This window comes from Saccopteryx bilineata, chromosome 8 (genome assembly GCF_036850765.1).
Source record: "Saccopteryx bilineata isolate mSacBil1 chromosome 8, mSacBil1_pri_phased_curated, whole genome shotgun sequence".
Lineage (NCBI taxonomy): Eukaryota > Metazoa > Chordata > Mammalia > Chiroptera > Emballonuridae > Saccopteryx > Saccopteryx bilineata.
In genome coordinates, this window is record NC_089497.1 from 66,828,491 (window position 1) to 66,855,564 (window position 27,074).

General features: G+C 46.6%; 1 protein-coding gene and 1 pseudogene across 2 annotated transcripts in view; one reads left to right on the forward strand and one right to left on the reverse strand.

The window, feature by feature from the left end:
* The window catches only part of LOC136312262 (large ribosomal subunit protein uL15-like), a 47,448-nt pseudogene extending 42,820 nt beyond the window's left edge, over nucleotides 1-4,628 (forward strand).
* ST6GAL1 (ST6 beta-galactoside alpha-2,6-sialyltransferase 1) overlaps nucleotides 1-27,074 on the reverse strand; it is a 180,585-nt gene that overhangs the window by 134,828 nt on the left and 18,683 nt on the right. For both annotated transcript variants that reach the window (XM_066241875.1, XM_066241874.1), the window contains exon 2: nucleotides 8,611-8,741. The gene's annotated coding sequence lies outside the window, so the exon portion shown is untranslated. The remainder of the gene's footprint in view (nucleotides 1-8,610; nucleotides 8,742-27,074) is intronic.

Genomic DNA, 27,074 nt, shown 5'->3' on the forward strand with positions numbered 1-27,074 from the left:
TAGCTAAAATTAAAGAGAGCAACCCTACTAAGTGTTGCAAGGAAGCAGAGCACCTAGAACACCCATGCACTGTTGGCGGGAGTATAAAATAGAAAACCATTTGGCAGCTTCTTAAAATTCAAACATACCCTGCCATATGGCCCAGCCATTCTACTCCTGTTATTTACCCAGTAACAAAGGACACATATGTCCCCACAAAATTTTTCACAAGTGCTTACAGTGGCTTTATTTTAATAGCCAGAAAACTGGGAACAACCCAAATGTCCATCAGCAGGTAAATGGATAAACAAATGTAATATTTCCATAGAATGGGATACTATTCAGCAATAAAAGAATGAACCACTGATACCACAACATAGACAAATATCAATAGAATTATATTGAGTGTAGCCTGACTGGTGGTAATGCAATGGATAGAGCATTGACCTGGGATGCTGAGGACCCAGGTTCCAAACCCCAACATCACCAGCTTGAGCACAGGCTCACCAGCTTGATCATGAGGTCACAGACAGCTTCAGCAAGGGGTCACTGGCTAGGCTTACATCCCCCTCCCTATTCCCCCATCAAGGCATGTATGAGAAGCAATTAATGAACAAGTAAAGTGATATAACTTCTCATATCTCTCCCTTCCTGTCTGTCTGTCTCTCTCATGCACACAAAAACATTTATTATATTGAGTGTAAGAAGAGCACATGCTGTATTATACTATTTACAGAGAGTTCTAGAAAATGCAAAGTACCTGATAGTGATAGAAAGCAGACTGGTGATAGACAGGACCTAGAAAGGGGCAGAAGGGAAGAATAAAGTGATGGAGAAAACTTTGGGGGGGAGGGTAATGGTTATGTTCATTCATTTGACTGGGGGAGAGTTTCATGAGTATATAAAAATGTCAAAACTCTTCAAGTTGTGCGACTTACACACGTACAGGTTTCTGTCTGTCAATTATACTTCAGTAGAGATACATGAAAATAAAATAATGTATACTATTTAATAGTTATCATTTTTGTAGGAAAAACATTATATATTATTAATCTTCGTTCTAGGTAGTAGTTATTCAGCCCATTGTACAAATCAGGTAACTAAGTCAGAAAGGCCAAGTAATCATGCAGCTAGCTATGGTCAAGCCAGGCTCAAACCCAGGTCAAATGTTTCCAAGGCTGGGGCACTCTTCTCTGTATTGTACTGTTATTGGGTAAACAAGTGTGTTTAGATTTGCTGGCTTGTATTTTGCATTGGCATAGGGCAGCGCCAAGCGTGTACAGTCTATGGAAGGCTGCTGGTGCTTAGCCTCAGGGTGGCAGGTTGTAGATTGCCTTCCTGCTTGGGAGGGGCTGCTGTTTGCTACTGTTAGCTAGAAAAGGGGTATTTCCCCCCAGCCTGTTTTGCTGGAGAGTTGAGAGAAAGAGAGAGAGAGAGAGAGAGAGAGAGAGAGAGAGAGAGAGAGAGAGAGAGAGGAAAAAAGAGAGCTGAGGGACTTGGGAGCCCTGAGGTTTCGCCCAGCCTGTTTGGCCGAGGGTGCTGAAGCTGGTAGGGGCCTGTGAGTCTGGGGAAGTCTGGAGAATGAATCTGGTGAGCCCAAAGTGCTGAGGGGCTCGGGAGCCCTAAGAATAAGGGAAGCAGTCTTCCCTACCTGTTTGCTCATCTGCCATTACGAGACTTTAATAAATGGAATGGCCCACCATTTTCTGGCTCTACAGTTCTCTTACCATCTGCCCAAATCCAATGGGAACCTACATCTGCATGGCCATGGTGGCGGCCCCTGGCCATACAGCTGTCTTGCCACAATGGTAAATTCCCAGCATGAAGCAATAGGTGATAGCCCCCTTGCATAAGCAAGTCCTCTAGTAAGGACCCGAAAGAAGGAGGGTGAAGGGACAGCATCACTGAGAAGCCGAGGATCTCTGGCACCATTGAGAGGATACCCTCTCCCTTCTGGTTTGCCACAAATTCCTATAGCAACCAAACCCAGTCCATCACAGCTACTGGGCCAGACAAGCTCAAGAGGAAGTAGGTTGTATCAGCTCCCTAAAACATTCTTCCCTATGCAACCAGGGGATTTGGTGACCTGACATTCAGAAGAGCAGACTCCAGTTCCATTTGTGTCATAGGCCCTTTCTGGGCCTCCATTTCCTCAGACGTAAGATGTGGAGGCCAACCACAAGTTTCGAAAGAACCCTTTCAACCCTGATTCACTTTCTGAGTGCCTTGCTGAATGGAGATTTTCTTCCTCCTGAAGTTGACTGGGAACCAGATTCTTGATTCTGTACAAAACAGAACGCTCAGCTCCCCATCAATCCCAGTTCCACAGGAAAAGATCGCTACCTGACTTCTCAGTGCCTACCCAAGTCACTCTCTCGACCACGCTGTCTCCACCCCTTGGCCCTACCCCACTGCAAGGCTCTTCCAGACTCGGAAGAGCTTTGTTGCTTTGTTCCTTAGTGAGCAGTTCAGCACATAAAACTATGTTCAGAAGTCTGGGAATCCTGGGACACACAGAGCAACTGGAGACATCATTTCCCCCTTCAGAACTCTTGCAGGAAAGACTGGAACTGAGTAGTTACAGAGTAATATGTGTCATATGCAGTCTTGATGTAGGGGGCTCCTCCTCTTGTTACACCTCTTGTTACACCAAGGCTCAGCCAAAATCTCTTGCACAAACAGGATAGGACATTTGAGTGGTCACACAGTACGCTTTTAATAAATACCTATGGAATTGAATTCAATTCCTCTTGTGTAAAGCCAGGAGCCACGGCCAGGGCCACCATCACAGCAGCCTTCTGGCCTATGCAGGTTCGTATTGGATTCGGACAGTCGGTAAAGAAACAATGGAGCCAAGAACTGATGGGCCGTCATCTTTAATTCTAGCTTGCACCCGGCGGGCAAGTAAAAACACACACTGGGCTCCAAAACCCAGTCACATTCAGTGCTCACAAAGCTACTGACTTATCCGAGTTTCCTAGAATCAAAGGTTTCTAGCCCACCAGACTTATTCACCTCTGTTCCCCATCTCCTTCCTTCTCCAGCTCCAAACTGCACAAACTGGCCTCTCACTCAGCACTCTGCCTTCTTGGCTGCTTCTCCTGGCCTACTCCACGTGGCCTCTCAGCTCTGCTCTGCTCCCTCTGCTCTCTCATGCTAATCATCCCAGGAACCAAGAGCAAGCTCCTATTCTGCCCCTATTTTATAGTGTAGCTTCACAACCTTTAATCCAATATACAAAATAGGGAAGTCTCTAATACAAAGTCACTTCTCTGAGGCATGATTGGATTGTACCACCCCACATCAAAACGGGTGGGAAAGGCTTAATCCCAAAACCAAGCACCAGGCTACAAGGATTCTATCTGCCCACAGAGACACACATTAATATCACCTGGGCGACGGCTCGTGGGCAGCGCCGTCTTTAACAAAGTGAGCATAATATATTTTATCTGCCCAACATCTTTGTAAAGCCAGGAGGCAAGGCCAGGGCCACCATCGTGGCCATTCACATGCAGGTTCGCATTGGATTCGGACAGTCGGTAAAGAAACAGCGGAGCCAAAAACTGGTGGGCCATAGTCTTTAATTCTAGCTTGCACCCGGCGGGCAAGTAAAAATACACACTGGGCTCCAAAACCCACTCACATTCAGTGCTCACAAAGCCACTGACTTATCCGAGTTTCCTAGAATCAAAGGTTTCTAGCTCACCAGACTTATTCACCTCTGTTCCCCATCTCCTTCCTTATCCCAAATACAAACTCTACACAAACTGGCATCTCACTCAGCACTCCACCATCTTGGCTGCTTCTTCTGGCCTCCTCCACGTGGCCTTTCTCTGCTCTCCTCTGCTCTCTCTTCTAATGATAATCTCAGGAACCAAGAGCGGGCAAGCCCCCGTTCTGCCCCTATTTTATAGTGTAGCTTCACAACCTCTAATCCAATATACAAAATAGGGAAGTCTCTAATACAAAGTCACTTCTCTGAGGCATGATTGGATTGTACCACCCCACATCAAAAAGGGTGGGAAAGGCTTAATCCCAAAACCACGCCCCAGGCTACAAGGATTCTCAACACACATTAATATCACCTGGGTGATGGCCTCCTCGTGGGCAACGTAATCTTTAACAAAGTGAGCATAATACATTTTATCTGCCCAACAATCTTGCTAAAGAAATAATCTCTTGCTCTTGCATTTCAGCTGCCGACACACCATCCAAACTGAGGAAGACCCAGAAACTTTGGGGCCACATGAGCTATAGCCATGGCTGCATCAGCAAACACAGGAAGCACCCGGGAAGCCAAGGTACAACTGGTGGCTTGCATCATCACAGAATCAATTTTGACAAATATTCACCCAGGTTACTTTGGGAAGTTTGGCATGAGGCATTACCACTTAAAGAGGAACCAGAGCTTCTGCCCATCTGTCAACCTTGATAACCTGTGAACCTTGGTCAGTTAACAGACATGGGTAAATGCCGCCAAAAACGAGACTGGAGCTGCTCCTACCATTGATGTGGTACGGTAGGGCCACTAGGAAGTCCTCGGGAAGGCAAAGCTCCCAAAGCAGCCCGTCACTGTGAAGGCCAAATTCTTCAGCAGAAGAGCTGAGGAGATTAAGGGTGTTGGTGGGACCTGTGTCCTAGTAGCCTGAAGCCACACAGAGGGAAGCCCATTAACTGCTAAGTGATTTTTCTCTTCTGGTCTGAGTGTAGGTTCTTTGGCACCTCTACCTCCCTATCTGATGTCTCCAGTTGCTCTGTGTGTCCCAGGATTTCCAGACTTCTGAACATAGTTTTATGTGCTGAACTGCTCACTAAGGAACAAAGCAACAAACGAGGGGTCCAAGTCTTTGGAAGAGCCTTGCAGTGGCGTAGGGCAAGGGGAGGTTCTTTGGCACCTCTACCTCCCTATCTGTGTGTCAAAAACCTGCCTAACATGTTCGAGGAGTTAAGGATATGAATGCCTGAGCTCCTCTGCCAACTTCCCTTAGAAAGAAAGTGTGCAAGAGATAGCACCAACCCTTATGGGCCTTTTCATTTATAAAGTGAGAGTGATACCTGTAAAGCCAGTATCCACGGCCACTATCACAGCAGCCTGGCCCATGCAGGTTTGCAATGGATTCGAACAGTCGATAAAGAAACAACAGAGCCAAAAACTGATGGGCCATCATCTTTAATCCTAGCTTGCACCCAGCGGGCAAGTAAAAACACACACTGGGCTCCAAAACCCAGTCATATTCAGTGCTCACAAAGCCACTGACTTCTCCGAGTTTCCTAGAATCAAAGGTTTCTAGCTCACCAGACTTATTCACCTCTGTTCCCCATCTCCTTCCTTCTCCCAGATACAAACTCTGCACAAACTGGCCTCTCACTCAGCACTCCACCATCTTGGCTGCTTTTCCTGGCCTCCTCCACGTGGCCTTTCTCTGCTCTCCTCTGCTCTCTCCTCTAATATTAATCTCAGGAACCGAGAGAGCAAGCTCCTGTTCTGCCCTCATTTTATAGTGTAGAAATCAAAACCTTTAATCCAATATACAAAATAGGGAAGTCTCTAATACAAAGTCACTTATCTGAGGCATAATTGGATTGTACCACCCCACATCAAAAAGGGTGGGAAAGGCTTAGTCCTAAAACCAAGCCCCAGGCTATAGGGATCCTGCCTGCCCACAGCCTGCCCCCAACACACATTAATATCACCTGGGCGACAGGCTTCCATGAGGGCAGCGCCATCTTTAACAAAGTGAGCATAATATATTCTATCTGCCCAACAATACCTATTGGTGGCGTTTGGGTAGAGAAATATAAAATAGTTGAAAGGCCAAAATAAATAAATAAATAAAATAAAGGAATAATCTCTTACCCAAACACAGAGGAAAACCAAACAGACCCACCTCATTGTGTCCCCGGGAGAGCACACTGAGAGCCCAGAGGCTGAGAAGGAGCCAGCTCCTAACTGGCCAAGGGACCCAGCATGCCATCTCACTGCTGGGACAATTCCCAAATAAGCAAACGACACTGAAGGGCTCTGGAAGCTCCCAGCTCTGATGCTATCTTACTGTACAGGGAAGAGTCATTGGGAGAGAAAGGAGTGGTGTGGCCCTTTGCAAAGCCCCAAGCACTTCAAGCTGCAGCTGTTCAGGTAGCCTCAGGGATAGAATGTTGCTGGAGGAAACTTGATTTGGGAACTCCCACCCATGTTGGGCAAGTACTTGCTGTAAACAGCACTAACTTTGAGAAGCTGCAGAGGTCACAGACAGGTTCAGTCTACACCTCTGTTGCTTATGAGCTGTGAAATCTTGGGCAAGTCTCTTTACCTCTACTGTAAACTTCGGCGCATGATGATAGAAATACCTACCTTGTTAGGTCACTGCAGAATTAAATGAGATCATGCAAGCAAAGCACAAAGCATAGTGCCTGGAGCCATCATGAGCTCAAAGGTCCTTCCCTTCTCTTCCCCAACATATACCTAAAGGTCCTCAGAATAAGATCTCACAGCTGATTTCACTGAAAACCAGGCTCCTGATGCAGAAGGGGCTTAACTTCTAGCACTGCGGAGGGGCACCTCAGAATGACATGCACTGGGGCTGCAGAATCAGATGCAGAAGAGGGGCTGAGAAGGGTGGAAGCAGGGCTGGCACCCAGAGACCGTCCACGATGCCCCTTGCAGCTGTCCACAAGGGCTGGCGAGCAGGTGGCCTCTGGAGCAGTGTCCCGTCCCTCCGTCCCTCCAGCCAGGTTCCCTGCCTCCCCAGGAGTGCATACCTTCACCTCAGACCCAAAAGTCACCAGCTGTACGCCCTGGCTTCTAAAAAGGAGGGTGTGTGACCAAATGGCCTCTACAGTCTTTTCCACCTTTGTAATTTTCTGAACTACAATTCTAGAGTCCACTGGTGCTTAACTGATGCCTCACCCTCTCTCAGCCCCTCCATCAGGATCTGGGACAGAGAGAGGTGAGGAGAAGGAACCAAGAAGTTCGGAAAGTAGAGGGAGAGGGCAGAAGCCGGGGCTACATTATGTTAATTTAATTAGCTCTAATCTGCTGACAGCAGGGCCTTGAAGAAAGAGGCTTTGTTGAAATTTCACATTTGGCAGGAAGTGCCCCTTCTCCTTCTCTCTCCGTGAGCCTCCCCCCACCTCTATTAGAGCTTATGAGTCAAAAGCTGATTTCAGTCCTGGCTCTCACAACTGGGAGCGCTGGGGCTTCCTGTTCACACTTCTCTGACCGACTTCTTGATTTTTCCAGCATGGAAATTTGCCCCAGATGTTGGTCAGTAAATGGAGAGTTTTCATCTGCCCTTATGAAAGGGTGTCAGTAATTCACAGATTCCCCCAAGTATAGAGAGCCAAAGACGGAAATGCCAGGGACTTCTCTCCATCAATAAACCAAACATTTACCAATCAATAAAACCTCCTCCCTCCATGGGCAGGAGGGCCTTACAGCATGCAAAATGTTTCCTTTTCACTGTCTTACCGGATGCTCACAACCTTCTTAAGATATACTAAGAACAGAACTCTAACTCGCATTCATTTAGTGAATGCTTATTAGGTACATGCTGTTCACAGGAGAGGAAGCAGAGAGATGCACCGGTGACATGACTGGCCCGTGCCACCCAGCCTGTTGGTGGCAGAGCGAGCACTGGAACAGGGATGTGCCAGACACCTGAATCTCCACAACAAAACAGCCCTGGTTTGTAGCACTGGCTAATGTCTGCCATATAAGTTTTCCTACCATGGCCAAGTTCAAGCAGCCAACAATCTTTAACAACTAGTTTGCAAAATTCCTGAATATTTAAAAATCTGCTCTCAAGGGCCTCCAGACTAGAAACAAGTTCTCCTGGTTCCTGAGTGTTCCTTCAGTCTCACCTCTCTACCTCCATGCAGGAGTTATGCTGTGGAGGCGTAGAGAGTAAGTAAGCTTAACAAAAACTACCTGGAGGATTGTTCACGATAGTAGGATTTTAGACATGCTTTATTTTCTTCCACATTAGAAATTTTTCAAATGTCCTATAAGCATGTTACCTTTACAATCAGAACATATCTAGGTAATTAAAGTCATTTTTTAGTGAGCTTACTGAAATGTTTTGCAATAATCTCCCCACCCAATTTCTGTTACTCAGTATCCCTTGGGTTGGAGAAATAGAGATGATGATAGAGATAGAGATAGAGATAGAGATAGAGATAGAGATAGAGATAGAGATAGAGATAGAGATAGATAGAGAGAGAGAGAGAGAGAGAGAGAGAGATAGATACAGCAAAACAGTTTCCTGTGAGCTCTGCTTCCCTTACAGAACAGAACAGGTGCAACTAAGTTAAGCATTCACTTGAATCAGGTGGAGTCTTACCTAGAGAATAAATTTGCTGCCTTTGGAGTTCAAATTTCACCAGCAATGGGGAAAATACAACTCCCTGTTAAGATTCTAGAAGACCCGCTCTGAAAAATCAAAGCTTCTTTGGCTGCCAGATGACCTTGCCTCCCAAGGAACTGAGGTGGAAGCCGAGGTTGATTGAACCGGGAACAACTCCTTCTTTCTGGAGCCTTAGAGGAGGAGGCGTTCACACGTTCCCCACCCCCAGCCCACCCAGCAGGAGGCTTCAGTCCTCTCTGTCCTCAGGCTGGGACTCAAAGGGTCTTACCTCCGCGCTCAGACACAGAACTGGCACCAGGGCTGGGCAGGTTCAAGGAAGCCAGTTCAATTCAGCCAGGCACCATAACTGCTTCTCTCCGGGCTGCTGGCTGCAGAGCTCTGCTGGTTAACTCTGCCTTGCTGCAGAGAAGGAAAACATAAAGCAAAGTTGCCCACGGAACAGCAGAGGCAGTAAATTAATCCACAGAGAAGGGTGAGCACCCTTGCCCCTCCCACTCCTCTGGTCACTCCTATCACATCAGAAACCCTTCCAGGACAGCCTCACCTGAAGGAGCCAACCTCCTTCTCAGGATTCCAACTGGCCATCTATTCACCCAGACTTACCCCTTCTGGAGCTGAGCAAGTCCACAGAAAACTGTAAATTAAGCGAAGCGAACTACTACAGTCACTAAATCCTGGTGCTACTTACGTGCTATCATTGGTAAGAAAATAAGAGTAAACCCTAAGTCCTGTGTTTAGATAAGGCTTGTGGACAACTGATTTCAATCAACAAATACACCAAACTTGCTGGTCTCCCTTTTACTTATAGTGTTCTGTTTATAGTGTTACAAATGTGAATTCAATTTCTAATTTACTTTGGGAGCATTTTTAACTGATTCTAAATTTTCAACCCATATGTTTTTATAGCTGTCTGGGTGGATAGTATTTGTTTCTTTTGAGTTTTTTGTTTTGTTTTGTTTTCTGTGACAGAGAGAGAGAGACAGTCAGAGAGAGGAACAGACATGGACAGACAGACAGGAAGAGAGAGAGATGAGAAGCATCAATTCTTCATTGCCGCACCTTAGTTATCATTGCTTTTTCACATGTGCCTTGACTGGGGGCTACAGCAGAGCAAGTGACACTTTGCTCAAGCCAGTGACCTTGGGCTCAAGACAGTGACCTTGGGCTCAAGCCAGCGACCACAGGGTCATGTCTATGATCCCACGCTCAAGTTGGTGAGCCTGGTGAGCCCGCACTCAAGTCGGCGACTTCAGGGTTTCAAACCTGAATACTCTGTGTCCCATTCCAACGCTCTATCCACTACACCACTGCCTGGCCAGGTGGATATCTTTTGTTTTTAAAGTAGTTGCTCTTAGTGCCTGTAAGGCCTGTGACCATGGCCATACAGGTTCACACTGCATTTGCACAGACAGCAAAGGAACTGTGGAACCGGAAAATGGTGGGCCATTCCATTTATTAGAATCTCGTAATGGTGGATGAGTAAGCAGGCAGGGAAAACTGCTCTTCTCTCTCTCAGGGCTGATGAACAAGCAGGCCAAGGGAAAAAGCCCTTCTCCAGTAAACAATAGCAAAAAGTGGTACTTCCCAATAGCAGCAGGCATTTGCAATCTACATCCTGCCCCTCTTAGGGCAAGCACCTGCAGCCTTACATAGACTAGACATACAGTGCTGCCCTGCGCCCATGCACCAATCAGGCAAAGTACAAGCCAGCAAGCCTAACACACTTGTAAACACACTTGTTTTCATCCCTTTAGGGTTGCTTGCTTCACAATCTACATGTCAGGTATATTCCACAACGGTCCCTATGCAAGGAGTGAGGTACATTACATAAACAGACTACAGCAACAGCACAAGTTACACAATTACAAGAATTACAAAGGTGCCCTTCACAATGTCTCCCTAAGCATTCTGCCCAAGGCACTAACTGGAGGCCCGTCTCTAGCCTCCTACCCCACGGTAGGTGGGAGGGTCTGTATAGTCCAGGGCTGTGTCCATGGAAATCATAAAGTGTCCTTGGTGCATCTCTGCAACTGGATGAAAGCAGCTTCCCGGAGCAGGAGAGCCTCCAACAAAGCTGCACCCCCCCCATCAGGGTCTCCTATACTGTCCAAAAGCAGCATGTCTATTCAACAAGGGAGACGATGCCCCCTCTGGTTGCAGTCCCAGAGTCCATTACACCACTCAATGATCAGTCCATGATAGACAGCCCAGATGCCTGTGCAAATCACCAAGGTAAAGGTCCGTTACAGGCAACTAGCCATTCAGCTCTTTATTAACAGACCTCAGCACCTTTCCATAAATGCTTTGTTCATTGCCACAAGCCCCATTAAATACCCTCAGCAAGCTTACAGGGCATGGTGGGGTCAAACACATTCAAGGCCTGTGCCGCCTTGATTGTTCTCTTATCTTTTGCTGCTGCTGCTGCTGGGAAAAAAAAAAAAAAAAGGACCTATTATCTTCTAATGCCAATATTATTGATAGAAGGTGATCAATGGATTGTCAACTTCACATGGGGCCTCAGGTCTCCCCACATATCCCTGTTAGGTGGGTCTCTTGGCCTTCCCCCTATTCAAACTGGAGAATGGGCCTTGGGGAGGACCCTCCTCTCCCAGAGCTGTCTCCAACAAGTAATCTTGCAACCATGCAACCCAAACATCCGCCATTTTTTTGGCAGTTGCTGGGCTGCCTGCCTGCGTCCGCCTCTTTTTCAGCGGTTGGAACCTCTGCTCTGGCTCAAGCTGCCGCCAAAGCTCTAACAGGACGCTAAAAGCCCTGCCATCCAATTTCTCTCTATCTGCCAGGGCTGCAATCAAACCTATGCAAATCTGTGTTTAGGTCACCTTTCTAGGGCCATTTCTCTTGTTAGTAAGGGGGGGCATCACAGGCAGCAGCCCTCACTGCTTTATGATCCCAAGCTGCCTCCAGCTCCCCCAAATCTTCTACCATCTGTGTAACTGTGTTGATGGGCTGCCCCACATGGGGGCCCAAGATAGCCACTAGTGACCCAAAAGGGCTGATGGGGCATTACAGAGAATGAGATCTCTCATCTCTCATCTCTGCCAAAAACACTTCCTCATCTGGCCCATGTGACCTCAGGTTGAAAGCAGCATTCTTCATACCTAGTTCTCAAAGGACCTTTACTAGCTCACTATGCTATGGCTACCAGCATTCTGCCAGACTATACGAATGGCAGCCATCACCTATTCTAATAGGGTATAGTTTCTTGGGTTGTCAGGGAAGTTCTGAAGACACTGCCTCAAGGAGGAATGTGTGGTAAAGCCAGTTTCTTCATCTCTGTTCCAGAGAACATGATGCCACCTACCCCATATGTCCCACAACCGCAGCAACCAGACTACCAGGGGCTCGGTGGGTTTCTGCCTGAATTGTATCCCCAACCCCATCAACTCTGCCTGGGTGGTAGGACCAGACCACAGAGTGCTCCACTGTCTGCGAAGGGGGATGTGCCTGTCCTTCAGGGACTCTTTGCTGCTGGGCTTTTACCTTCTGGGCAACCACCTGCCAGGCTCTGAGTTTGCAGACAGCAGCTTCAGCCTGAACTTCTTCCTCAGAAGAGGAGGAGTTGGAAATGCCTGCTCCCACTGGCTCAGACCCACTACACCGGCATGGATGTTGGTCCTTTGGTGACCGTTTCAGCTCCAGTGGCTGCCGGCTCTTGACCTGAAGCTGAGACTCAAACTCTTGCACCCGTAGTTGTGTCTCCACCAACTGTTGGTGCCAGCATTCCACTTCCAGGGAAAACTGGAGCTCATGAACCTATAACTCGTTCTCCAGAGATTGCTCCAGTTCCAGGCGACATTGGTGCTCAGCCTGCATCTCACACTGCAGCTTTCAAGAGCAGTTGGCCTCCTTCTCCAGCACTTGCTCCAGTTCAAGCTGTTGCTGGTTTTCAGCCTATACCCTGACAAACTGCAGCTCTTTCTCCAGTGACTATTCCAGCTCATGCTATGGCTGCCACTTGGTCTCCAGCTCATCCTGGAGCTCTTGACCTTGGGCAGCCTCTCACAGGGCTGTACAAAACACTCAGCCCATGGTCCCCAAAAGGAGAGCCATAGGGAATCATACACTGGAGAGCAACAACCACTCCTCTACCCCACCCTTCAAGGGTGTTGGTGGCTCCATACCAATCTGATCCAAATCCTGTTGACTATGCCAGATATAAAGCTGGTGGCCATGGCCCTGCAGGTTCACACTGGATTTGGGCAGACAGGAAAGAAACTGTGGAGCCCGAAAATGGTGGTCGATTGTGTTTATTAGAGTCTTGCAACTGCGGACGAGAAAGCAGGCAGGGAAAATTGTTTCTCTCTCTCCCTCTCTCAGGGTTACCAAGCCAACAGGCTGGAGCGGGGCGGGGGGGGGGCTTCTCTAGCAAACAGTAGCAACAAATGGCCCCTCCCAATGGCGGCAGGTGATCTGCAATCTACATTCTGTCACTCTGAGGGCGAGCACCCGCAGCCTTACATAGACTGTACACACATGGCACTGCCCTGTGCTCATACACCAATCAGGCAAAGTAGAAGGCAAGCAATCCTAACACGCTTGTAAAACACTTGTTTGCCCAACAGTGCCAAAGAAATTTATACTTTTATAGAAATTTTAGGAAATATAATTGCCATATTTCCCCATGTATAAGATGTACCCTTTTTCAAAGAGTTTGAGGTCTAAAAACTGGGTACATTTTATACGGTGGTTGTGGCATTTCAAATGCCATAGATGGAACTGAGGACGAGGCAATATATGAAGACAGTGATTCGTCATCAGACACAGGTGAGGACAAACTATTGCATGAGTTTTGACAGTGATGAGAAGTTGTATAAATTGTATGATGAATAAAACTTGAGTTCAATAACTTTATGTAATACTTTTTTTTCAAATTTTGGGCCCCAAAACTAAGGTGCATCTTATACATGGGGAAATATGGTAAGTCAAAAGAAGGAGAAAAATTACCCATTCTTTCTCTACCTACTCAAAAAAACAAACAAACAAAACAAACAGATAACACACCCTCCCTGGTTTTATTATCCAGACTTTTTACAAGGACATATCAAAACCGGACAATTTATAGTTGTACATAAATTTACCCCACCCTTAAAGTTTGAACATTTAAGTCATCTCCCAACATTTTTTTTTTCTAATTATGAATAGTGCTTTGTAAAACTTAGTCTCTAGGGGAATTCCATGGTTTTTTCCTTAAGACACTGCCTTAGAAGTCGAATTGCTGGATTAAAGAGTTTCTAAATTTCTCATATGTAACATTTTCAGTGAAAATGAGTGTGGCCTTCAAGGAGTCTGGGTTTTCCTATTTCGTGCTCACACTCAGATCAGCCAAAGTCTAAGATAAAATCTATGATGATAAAATGAGCTCCCCTAATCAGGTTTGGGGGGGGGCAGTGCATGAGTAAGAATCAGTAAGGAGGAAAGAAGTCTGAAACCTGCTGAGGAACAGAGAAGCAGTGGTAATACATAGGGTGGTGTCCCAGAGAGAGACCCGGAGACGCAAAGATAAAAAAGGCATCCTCCAGGTGCTGGTAGGAACTGAGTGATGTCAGAAAAAACAGAAATTGGAGTCATTTGAGGGGATGAAAATGTCAAGGTCTTACAAAGATTCAGGGCAGATCAAACAACAAAGGCATCAGGTGCGATGGAAAAATAAAAGGTTGCTTGCAGCATGTGCGCATTTTGCTGCTGTCTATAATTAATGTCAACAAAACACCAAGAGTCGCTATGGGAGAGTGAGTCAGGTCATGAAAAGATCTCTACCTGCAAACACAGCTGAGCTGGTGGCCACCTGGGAGCCTGCCAGTCAGGAGCCTTCCCCAGAAAACAGTAGCAAGGTGCTCTCAGGACATGAGGACTAGTCTGCTGGCCCACCTGCCTCCTTAACAGGAAGAAAGCTCCTCCTCTCCAGCCCTCTCTAGCCAGCCTCTTACTTCCCCTCCTTTCAGTCCAGGCCAAACCTTCAGTGAGATATGAATAATTCACCAAGTAATCTGTCTAAACAGATGTAATGGCTTTCTGTGGCCCTGTGACCCAGGCACAGAGCCTGGGGACCCATGTTTCACGCCACTCCCTAGGGGACCAGGCCCCTTACCGCTCCATCACATGTAGCCTGCACTTTAGCCACAGCAACTTACAGACTAATGAGGGCACACGGGGCTCCATTAATGGTTTTTAAATCCAAAAGATGGCTTGCAGACTTCCAATGTTGTTCAAACAGGCAAATCATTTTTACCTACGCAACCTGCTGTTACCTCAACCACTCGTACTTTTGGCCTCCAACTATGCTCAAAGGGTGGAATTCTGATTTAAAAGCAACTCACTCAGCCTGACCAGGTGGTGGCGCAGTGGAGAGAATGTCGGTCTGGGACATGAAACACACAGGTTTGAAACCCTGAGGTCCCTGGCTTGAGTATGGGCTCACCCAGCTTGAGCAAGGGCTCACCAGCTTGACCGCAGAGTCGCTGCCTTCAGTGTGAGATAATAGACACGACCCCATGTTCACTGGCCTGAGTCCAAGGTCGCTGCCTGAAGCCCAAGGTGGCTGGCTTGAGCAAGGGGTCACTCACTCTGCTGTAGTCCCTTGGTCAAGGCATATGAGCAGCAATCAATGAACAACTAAGGAGACTAAAGAGCCGCAAGGAAGAATTGATGCTTCTCATCTCTCTCCCTTCCTGCCTGTCTGTCCCTATCTGTCCCTCTCTCTGTCTCTCTCTCTGTCACTAAATAAGTAAATACATAAGTAAATAAAAGCAACTCACCCATAAATAAGAATGCTGGACCAAAAAGACACTTTCAAAATTACAGCTATGAAAAAAGACTACGTGCCTGACCTGTGGTGGCGCAGTGGATAAAGCATCGACCTGGAAATGCTGAGGTTGCCGGTTCGAAACCCTGGGCTTGCCTGGTCAAGGCACATATGGGAGTTGATGCTTCCAGCTCCTCCCCCCTGTCTCTCTCTCTCTCTCTCTCTCTCTCTCTCTCTCCTCTCTAAAATGAATAAATAAAAAAAAAGACTACGTGAGCTGGTGGTAGAACACTAGAGCTTAAAGGAGGGGAAGTGGGCTCTACGAGATTACCATGCACAAGATAAGGTGATGGGCTGTGGGACCTGCACAAGGGGAGGAAGTTGGCTTCCAAAGATAACAGGACAAAGTTCTGAGGTGAGGCAGACAGGAAACTGAGCAGACCCAGAGAAATCAGATGTCTGGTGACTTTCTAGTGGCTGATGGGCTCATCTGTACTTCCTACTTTTTATTGTTGTCAGCATTCCCTGAATCTGTTCAATAAATCTCTGAAGAGCTTGGTGTGGACCAGCATTGGGGTCCCAGCTGGCTCCAGCTCATTGAAGTCTAACCAGGCTGTGCGTGAGAGCGGAGGACTCGCCCATGAGCCAGTGCAGGGCTTTGTGGTATGGCTTTGCCCGTCCATTGTGGATGCTCAAAGCCGTTTTTTTTCTTTCTTTTAACCTTTCAAAAGTTGTGCCGGGGCTTTTTTTTTTTTTTTTTTTTTTTAATTGATTTTTTAATTGATTTTTAGAGAGAGGGGAGAGAGAGAGAAGGGGGAGGAGCAGGAAGCATCAACTCCCATATGTGCCTTGACCAGGCAAGCCCAGGGTTTCGAACCGGCAACCTCAGTGTTCCAGGTCGACGCTTTATCCCACTGCGCCACCACAGGTCAGGCGTGTGCCGGGGCTTTTGATAGATGAGACAACTGGAAGAGATAGTCCTGGATTGTAAGTGTTATTGCAGAAACATGAGAAATAAAAATAACAGAGCTATAGAGACGGTAGATTCTTCTACCATAAAATTTTTCTATTGAGTGGCAGATACTAACTCCCCCTATCATTGTATCAGCATTATACTTTCAGCTGATCACAGGGTCCCCGTGCACCCCACTTGTCCCTGAGCCACCTATAGGCTCATGGGCTTTGTTGCAGTTTTAATACAGCATCTATTTAAGGCACAACCCCACTGTGACCTGTTTGTCTTCTGATCCCTGACCTCCCTCCTGGCCCACAGGGTTGCTGGCTTGACATCGAGATTTGGTTTCACTCCTATTTTCCCAAGGCCTAAGCAGCCAAGTTTTACGTACCTCTCTCTTATGCTCAGGGCCTGTCCTCAGCTTTACCTCTGCTGCCCTCACTCCTGACTCACTATCCCTGCATCTTACAGCCTCGGTCAGACCCAGAAGCATCAGAAGATAATACTAAGGAGGAGAGAGCTGATAAGTGAGAGGCTGCCTTGGCTTCATGTAACTCCCTTGAGCCTCCAGCAGTTGTTTCCTTCAGGTGTACAATGTGTGAGGCACTGACCACTGACCAGAACTAGAATTTATAGAGACCTGCAAGAACCAACAAAATTCATAAAATGAGCCAAGAACATACACCCAGCATCCCTGGATGTAAGAATCCTACAAGTAGGCCAGACTAAATGGGTGTTTTGATTCAGAGAATGGGTTAGTCTGTCACAGGGGCAGGTCTCTGGTTTAAATGAGCGATCACCCCACCACAAAGCACACAGGAGCCTTGGAGTAAAAGATAATGTGTTAACCCTGGATCCGCATTATCTGGGTGGTGAGCAATTGTTCTCATTGTATTTAGATACGGAAGCTAAACTGACTAACAGGTGTTATCAATTCTTGTGCGTAAAACCTTCCAGTATCTGCCCTGGCCGGTTGGCTTAGTGGTAGAGCGTTGGCCTGGTGTGCGGAAGTCCCAGGTTCGATTCCCAGCCAGGGCACACAGGAGAAGCACCCATCTGCTTCTCCACCCCTCCCCCTCTCCTTCCTCTCTGTCTCTCTCTTCCCCTCCCGCAGCCGACACTACATTGGAGCAAAGATGGCCCGGGCGCTGGGGATGACTCATTGGCCTCTGCCTCAGGCGCTAGAGTGGCTCTGGTCGCGAAAGAGCGTCGCCCCGGATGGGCAGAGCATAGCCCCCTGGTAGGCGTGCCGGGTGGATCCCGGTCGGGCGCATGCGGGAGTCTGTCTGACTATCTCTCCCCGTTTCCAGCTTCAGAAAAATACAAAAAAAATAATAATAATAAATAATAAAAAAAAACCTTCCAGTATCTGGGTCTCTAAAAATCTGCTGAGCTCTGTAGTCAGATCAGAAGATACTGCACCCAAAATACAGTAAGGACTTCTGTTAAAATCAGAAAACTTTGTGGATTAGTTCTGTCCTCCCCTCGTCTATTCTCCCAGAGCTTTTGCCCCACCTGTGTTCATGGGGCCCAGATCCAACATTATGGGGCTCCTGTCTAGACCAAGGGATAACCACAGTGCTCCTTTATATTTTTAAATTTAATTTCTTTGGGCAATGACTGTGTGCCAGGAACTCGGTGTACTAAATTAATCACTTATTCCTCAGACAATTCTATGAGGCAAGAAGAGTTTCCTATATTTCTAAGTGAGGGAAGAAGGCTAAAGGAAGGTGCCCAGGCACACAACGGGTAAGTGACTAAGCCAGAATCCCACACACTAGGCTTTCCCCGCCAAGACCTTTCTTCCCACTAGCGTTCGGATAGAGCCGGGCCAAACTCATTTAATAAAGGAACTGAAACGAAAGATGAGTTGACCACTGAATACACAGATTCTGACAAAAACAGAAATGATGTAAAAATTTATTTTCAAGGAGCCAGAAAAGGGAAGTGCTTCTGCCACTGCCTTATGCAAAAATATTCCTGCTCCTTCCTTTGTATTGTAACTATGTTTTCTACAGCAAGCAATCAACCTGCTCTCCTCATTGTGCCTACTAGAGGGGCCAGCCTGAATACAAGGACACAAAGCCCCTGTTTTAGTCAAAGCATATACACATACATGTTTTCAGGCCCTGCCTGCCCCACCCACTCAAGTCCATAGTTTCTGTTGCCCAAATGCAACAACTGTCGACTCATCTAGTTCCAGAGTCGCCTCCGTGTATCTAAACAGCATGCTTATAAAGCTCTTTTTTTTCAATTTAAATATATTAACTTCCTACACCAGAAAATGAGGATTTAGATCTTTTACCACCATTCCACATACCTCTTCTACTTCCCACATTCTCTTAATATAGTTATACCATTTTTTTATTAAGTGAATACTGGAAGTTACATTATTATGACCAGGTAAATTATTGTTCACAGCTCAGCCATGTGGTATGTTATGATTAATTCCTCTCTTGTACATGCTTTAGTTGTCAGTACCTATCACTAATTCAGCCCCCAACTTTCCAATAGTTCTTTTTTTTTTTAATTTCATAAAACTCTTCATTCTGGAACCTTCTGTCCTTCTCCAACCTAAGTTAGTTAGTGGCTCTCTGTTAAAGGGAGCATCCATTTCTTCTTCTTCTTTTTTTTTTTTTTTTTTTTTGAAATTATTTTTTAATTCATTTTAGAGAGGGAAGAGAAAAAGAGACAGATAAGAAAGAGATGAGGGAAGGGGAGGAACAGGAAGCATCAACTCCCATATGTGCCTTGAGCAGGCAAGCCCAGGGTTTTAAACCAGTGACCTCAGTTGACACTTTATCCACTGTGCCACCACAAGTCAGGCCTATTTCTTCTGTCTTAGTTTACTCCCTAACATTGGAGGAATATTGCCTGACTGATGATGGATAAAGCATTGACCTGGGATGCTGAGGTCCCAGGTTCAAAACCCCGAGGTTGCTAGCTTGAGCACGGGCCCATTCAGCCTGAGTGTAGGCTTGGAGTCACTGGCTTGAGCACTGGATCATCAACATGATCCCACGGTTGCTGGCTTGAACCCAAAGGTCGCTGGCTTGAAGTCCAAGGTCATTGGCTTGAGCAAGGGGTCACTGGCTCCGCTAGAGCACGCCACTCCCCCTCCAACCCCATCAAGACACATATGTGAAGCAATCGGTGAACAATTAGTGATCAAATGTGAGCTGATGCTTCTCTTCTCTCTCTCTCTCTCTCTCTCTCTCTCTCTCTCTCTCGACAAAAAACAAAACAACATTGGAGGAACATATCTACAGTAGTTTCCTCAGAAAGGATGTATGGGAGATAAAATAGTTGAGACTCCTCATATCTAAAAATGCCTCACATTTGGTTAATAATTTGGATAGAAATTTTCAGTTGGAAATAATTTCCTCTCAGAATTTTAAAGATATGGCTCCATTGTCTTTTAGCTTCTAACAATAGTATAGAGTCAGATTTCTATTCTTTTTTTTTTTTTCCATTTTTCTGAAGCTGGAAACAGGGAGAGACAGTCAGACAGACTCCCGCATGCGCCCGACCGGGATCCACCCGGCACGCCCACCAGGGGCGATGCTCTGCCCACCAGGGGGCGATGCTCTGCCCATCCTGGGTGTCGCCATGTTGCGACCAGAGCCACTCTAGCGCCTGAGGCAGAGGCCACAGAGCCAACCCCAGCGCCCGGGCTATCTTTGCTCCAATGGAGCCTTGGCTGCGGGAGGGGAAGAGAGAGACAGAGAGGAAAGTGCGGCGGAGGGGTGGAGAAGCAAATGGGCGCTTCTCCTGTGTGCCCTGGTGGGGAATCGAACCCGGGTCCTCCGCACGCTAGGCCGACGCTCTACCGCTGAGCCAACGGGCCAGGGCCAGATTTCTATTCTTATATGTAATAGTTTGGGTTTCCACCCCCTCCCTGTCTACAAAATATTCCTCTCTTCTTTCACAGTGATATGTTTTGGTGTGTGTCTTTTTTCATTCATAGCCCTGGGCATTCAAGTGAATTTTTCAATCTAGAAGCCCATGTAGTTCAGTTTTCAGAATTTTTCTTGAATGGTTTCTTATAATTCTTGCCCTCTGTTGTCCCCATTCATTTTTCAGTAAGTCCTGCTACTCAGATGTTCAACCTCTTAGAATGATCCTTTCTTATTTTTCATTTCATTGCCTTTATTTGACTTTCTGCAAGATTTTTTAAACTTTAGATTCCAAATCCTCTGATTTTTCTGCTATTATACTTTTAATTTCCAAGAGTTCTCTCTTATTCTCTGCATCTTCTTAATACATGAAGAATTCTGAATTACAATGCTTATTAGGTCCCAAAGATTCCTGATAAGTGATTGTGAACCTGTGTTAATACTTTTCTAAATGTCCAGCATTTGAAATTAATTCTAGCCTGTAAAAAAAAATTTTTTAATTTTTAATTTTTAATTTTTAATTTTTTTTTCCCTGGTAACGAAAATTTCTTTTAAGGTTCTTTCCAGGAACAAACTCTACTTTCAGACCTGATTAAGATCAGGTACAACCAGCTAAGCTGAGGCAGGCAGGCATGAGATGACCTTCTAAAACAGAGGTAGGCATTTTCTCTTCAGTCTTTATTTTATTAATGTGATATCTTCTCTTGTCTCTATGATAATATTTATTCTAGTTTTTGTAAAATTTTCTTCTGCTCCCTTCATTGTCTCTATTTCTTGTGAGATTTTTTTTTTTTTTTTACAGCGACAGAGAGTCAGAAAGGGATAGACAGGGACAGACAGATGAGAATGGAGAGAGATGAGAAGCATCCATCATTAGTTTTTCGTTGCGTGCTTGTTTACTTATGTTGTTTTTTTGTTTTTTGTCTCTTTTGGTTTCTGTCTTCCATGTTTCAAACTTTCTCAAATATTTAATGGTCTAATGGTCTTTAGTGGTCTTCTTTAAGTTAAAAGTTAGACACTAAGCCTGACCTGTGGTGGCGCAGTGGATAAAGTATCAACCTGGAAATGCTGAGGTCGCCGGTTCGAAACCCTGGGCTTGCCTGGTCAAGGCACATATGGAAGTTGATGCTTCCAGCTCCTCCTCCTCTCTCTCTCTCTCTCTCTCCCCTCTAAAATGAATAAATAAAAATAAAAATTAAAAAAAAAAAAAGTTAGACACTAAAAAGCTCACCAGCCTGACCTGTGGTGGCACAGTGAATAGAGCATCAACCTGGAACGCTGAGGTCCCTGGTTCGAAACCCTGGGCTTGCTTGGTCAAGACACATTCAATAAGCAACCAATGAAAAGCTTCTAGCAATGATTTCTCCTCATTCCCAGCCCCCTCTGTAAAATCAATAAATAAAATCTTTTTAAAAAAGCAAAAAACTTCTTTCATTCTAAAACCTACAATTAAAAGTAAACGACAGATCTACTGAAGTTTCTACCTCCAAAGCTAAATAGAATGATTAAAAAAAAAACAAAAGAAAGAAAAAAACCTCACCAGAAGCTCCATGTACATGGGCAGGACTGCTGATGGAGTGGTAGATTTTACAAGAAAAGGATTGGGAGTAATCTGTCCATTTTATTTAAAGAAAGCTACATAGCAATATCTACAGACCTTTCCTTTTGGGCTATTCAGTTTGTGCACAAAGACTCCTCTCATCTCATAATGAAGGCAAAGAGAATATAATCCTGGCTTGCCAGGACTATGGGAACCCACAAAAAGATAAGGTTAAGGAGGGTAATCTCACTGTTCAGATCCTATACTTTCATTCTCTCTCTGTTTCAGAATGGTATCCCACACATGCCTGCCTCAGCTTGACCAACTGTCCCTGATCTTTTTTTTTTTTTTTTTTCATTTTTCTGAAGCTGGAAACAGGGAGAGACAGTGAGACAGACTCCCGCATGTGCCCGACCGGGATCCACCCGGCATGCTCTGCCCACCAGGGGGCGATGCTCTGCCCATCCTGGGCGTCGCCATGTTGCGACCAGAGCCACTCTAGCGCCTGAGGCAGAGGCCACAGAGCCATCCCCAGCGCCTGGGCCATCTTTGCTCCAATGGAGCCTTGGCTGCAGGAGGGGAAGAGAGAGACAGAGAGGAAAGCGCGGCGGAGGGGTGGAGAAGCAAATGGGCGCTTCTCCTGTGTGCCCTGGCCGGGAATCGAACCCGGGTCCTCCGCACACTAGGCCGACGCTCTACCGCTGAGCCAACCGGCCAGGGCCCTGATCTTAATTAGACCTGAAAATTGAATTTGTTTCTAGAAAGATCCTTAAAAGAAATTTCAGTTACCAGGAAAATAAGCAATTTTTTAATTTATTTATTCATTTTAGAGAGGAGAGGAAGAGACAGACAGAGAGAGAGAGAGAGAGAGAGAGAGAGAGAGGAGACAGAGAGAGAAGGGGGGGAGGAGCAGGAAGCACCAACTCCCATATGTGCCTTGACCAGGCAAGCCCAGGGTTTCGAACCAGCGACCTCAGCATTTCCAGGTCGACACTTTATCCACTGCGCCACCACAGGTCAGGCAAGCAATTTTTTTTACAGGCAGTTTCAAATACCAGACATTTGTATTAACACAGGTTCCCAATCACTTATCAGGAATCTTTGGAAACTGATAAGTATTGCAATTCAGAGTTCTTCATATTACAGAGAAGTAGTATGTTGACTAAACTATATGTTACATCACATGGCAGCAGGGCCAGGCAGCTCTCCATAATTATATGGATTAATATGTCTGCCACAAAACAAAGAAATATTTAAACTAAGTAGCTTAAAGAAAGATTTATAAATAGGCTCACATTCACCCAAGCCAGGTTTTGCCACCAAGTGGATTAAAAATAAAACTTGGGTTTTCACAGAGTTTTACATTTGGAAATTGCAGATAAGGGACTGTGTATGCATTTCCTGTGTGCTCCCTGTATTCCCTGTCATACTGGCAGCATTTCCACAGGGATTTTGTCACTCTGTGGGCTGCTTGAGAAAAAAGCTGCAATTCAATCTTAGACTTACCATCACGGACATGTCTATCACACTATTAGACAACTAAGGAAATTTGTAGAGTACAGGAGTGTGGTGTTCAGAGGAGAGGTTTGGGATGGAACCAGAGGTGGATTTAAGGGCAAGCGCACCAGGTGTGCACCCCGGGCCCTGACTTGTCAAGGGCCCCGCAAAACCCCAACCATACTATACACATACTACGCTGCATAGGCCCTACGTGCTATGCCCTGGGCCTCAACCAACCTTTAATTCACTTCTAGATGGAACTTTGTATGCACTGAAGGCTGACAGCTTGCGGATGGCAGCAGGAGATCACCAGGGAGTGAGGAGACAGAGGCCAAGTCCAAGGGCTGCTCCCTGAGGGGCTCCTAAGCAAACAAGTGAAGATGAACCAACAAAAGAAACTGAGAAGAAAAAGTCAGTGTGAGAAGAAAAGAACCAGAGAGAGTGATGTTCCAGAATCCAGGAGAGGACATTTTTTCAAGGGGGATAAAACAATCAACTATATAAAATGCTGCTGATAAACCAAGATTGGGACTGAGACTTGACCACCGGGTACGACAATATGGAGGTCAGTGGTGAATCTGACAGATGCAGTTTTTAGGCGGTGGTTGGAGGTAAAACAGTAACGAGACCGGGTTTAAATGATGAGAGCAGAGGACATGCAGGGATCAAGCACAGATGACTCAAGGAGCAGAGAAGTGAGGCAGTAGCTGGAGAGGTAGACAAGGTCAGGAAAGATGGGCCGGTGCAGACGTGTGTGGGGGGAGAAACAACAGCCACGAACGGAGGGAGTGGGGAGAAAGAGCAACAGTCCAGCTGGGAAACACTGGAAAGAGAAGGGAGAACTACTGGAGTTATTTTCTTATAAGGAAACAGGATGCAGTACAGGGGGAGGGGTTGGTCTTAAGGAACAGACACAGTCATGTAGATTAGGAAGCATGGCAGTGGTTCTCAGCCAAGACATCCCATTGGAATGTGTGCAGAGCTTTAAAAAAAAATACTGATGCTCAAGTCCTCCCAACAGAAACTTCAATTTTATTAATTTTGGGTGGAATTCAGGCAGCATTACTTTTTATAATCTCCTCCAGGTAATGCTAATAGAAGCCAGAGCTGAGACCCACTGGACCAAGGAAATAAAGCAAGATGACCGGACAACACCGAAGTCCACTCCAGAGCTCTGGTCATGAATCAGAGTGGGACTAGTCAGGGGGATGCGGTTGCTGAAATTCACATGTCACCTCTCCTACCTACCCCTCCCTGTGTCCCAATTTGATAAGGTTTATGTCAAAATTTTGTGAGGCCCCCTCCAGTCCATACCAGTTGAGCCTGAGTTTAGAGGTTCAGTGTTTGCAGTTCCTGTCTGATCATCTGTTGAAGGTCCACCCTTGAACCTAGACCCTGAGCCTAGAGAGAGCTCTGTGATAAGTGCCACCTCAACACCTTCTCTCCAAGTCAAGCCTGGCTGAGTCCCTATCCATGTCCACCCAACTGCTGGAGAAAGACTGCAGACTCTATCCTGAGCCAGGTTGTGTGGGCTCCAAAGCCAACAGAGAGCATAAGCCCGTAGGCTCACCTGCTGGGGGAGCACACACTGTCAGCTCCTGGCCCCCTCACACAGTGTGTGGATCACTAACTGCTTGCAAACCCCTCCTGTGCTGGACTCACCTCTTCTCCGGCTCCATCCTGCCCCTGCCTCTTGCTCCTACAGCCATGTGTTCAGCTCCCGTGCACCTGTGCCCTGATCACACATACCCATCTCTCCTCCTATGGTGGAGGCCCCCCAAGAGAGGCTGGACATATGTATCTTCATATCCATCGTGTATAGCAGAGCATCTGGTCCATTAGGTGACCATTAACTGAGAATTACCATTGATAAGTGCCATGATACTAAAAATTGCTACCATTTATTGATCACTAACCACATGCAGGCATTAGGTTAAACACTAGAGAGCACTCACACAATGCTATGAGGTAGGAATGATCCATACAGGTTACAGATGAGAAACTGAGAGTCGGAGAAGTTCTCGTGTACACATAGCTAATAAGGCCACATCTAGAATTAAACCAAAGTCTATTGGCTGCAAAGCATGTGGTTTTTTCCCCCAATATTGTAAGGGCTTTCTCAGAAAGGTGACCCAGCAGATGGTGATGGAGAAGGCAGTGACTTGCCTTCAGCCCTCCCACTGGGAGTCACCTAAACTGTCTGGAAGACAAGGGTAGACCTCCCCAAGTGCAGAAGCATTGCCCTGGGCCAGAGGATGCCTTTCTTCCATCTGTTCCCTACCCCTTATTCCCTTTTCTCCAAATTTATCGGCCAGAATAAGATGTTCATTGTGTAGAACATAATAAAGGAACCAGCACAAGTTCTCTAGCAGGAAGCATCTCCTGTGGATTTCATACTAATGCTGTCATGAACCACCCCCAGTCCAGACCATGGGCCAGCATCCTCCCAACACTAGACAGTTGACAAAAGGCAATCCCCACAGCCTGCTTAGCTATATGATGGTTCAGCCTAACAGCCTTTGTCAGAGCTCCTCACTACCTTCCTCCTTCTCACTTGAGACACACTCCCATGACCCTGGCTCCCAATAGAATAAGAAAAACAAGAGCAAGCTCCCAAACCTGACTCCCCACCAAGGCTCAGCTTCATGGATCAGCTCAGAGAACATTGCCTATTTCATCTTGCTGCTTGTCTCTCACTCAAGGCCAGGGGTGACAGGTAGAAAAATGGCTGGTCTGGTGGGCCAGGAGGATCCACTAGAGTCCCAGGTTTTCCTCACCATGGGCCCCTGCAGCCTCATCTTACCTAGAGAGCACCAGCTCATATCCAGTGGTGGCTGAGTGCGTCCAGGTCTCAGTGGGTAGACAGCGTGCATCAGGAGAGCTGAGCTCAGCCCACAAGGCCTCCTAAGGGCTGTGCACTGAGCCCAGTCAGCATCCTGCAACTCAGGAGGCCACTGTCTAACACAGCTACCTTCATGTCACATCGTGAGTATAGTATAAGAAATAAAGGTCTTCTCGCCTGACCTGTGGTGGCGCAGTGGATAAAGCGTCAACCTAGAAACACTGAGGTTGCCGGTTCAAAACCCTGGGCTTGCCTGGTCAAGGCACATATGGGAGTTGATGCTTTCTGCTCCTCCCCCTTCTCTCTCTCTCTCTCTCTCTCTCTCTCTCTCTCTCTCAATCTCTCTCTCTCTCTCTATCTATCTCCCCTCTCCTCTCTAAAATGAATAAATAAATAAAAATTTAAAAAAATAAAAAATAAAAAAATAAAGGTCTTCTCTTTCCTTTGGATGTCATGGAGTTGAGGGGTGGCTTATCCTGAGCTGAGAATGAGCTAAAAGGCCAGTCTGGGCATAGTAGAGAAACCAATGAGATGAAAAAGGAACTAATCACTGTGGCGATGAGAAGCTGGCTCTCTCAAAAACCACTCTACCACCACCCCAACATGCAAGACACACAACAGGGCCTCTGGACCCCCAGAAGCACCCCAGGCCTATCTCACACCCTAGATTATCTAGGGCCTAGAACAATCCTGATCTTCCTGGAGTAAATGTAAGTCGCCTCAGGCCACACTAGCTCAGTGCTGAGGTCTGGCTGCAGGCCCATCCTGCTATGTTGTCAGAGCCCAGTTTCCTTGAGGCCAGCACCTACCTTATCCTCATCAGTAAGTACTCTAGGAGATGAAACACTGCTCCAGAGTCACGGGACAATTTCATCCCTCTTATCCCTTCTCTAGACCAGGAGCCTCTACCAGAGAGACACCGCAGGGGCCTGCTTGCCTGGCAGCTCTGACCTTCTCTCTGGGAGCTTGGCATGTCTGGAACAGCCTGCCTGCTCTGTGTAACTCACCAAGCTGTGGATGGCCACCCCAACTCAACTCTCGGGCCCAGACTTTCCCAGACACCAGAAGGCAGGCCGATGGCTGCCCTCCCTTCCTCCATTCTACCTCCTACTGTAGTCTCCCGGGATTATCTCAGTCAAAAGAGCACAGATTCTCACCTGTTGACCAAGTTGTTTGCTGTAAACCTGCAGGGACAGCTTCCAGACTGTGGGAGTTTTTATAGACACCTGTGGGTAC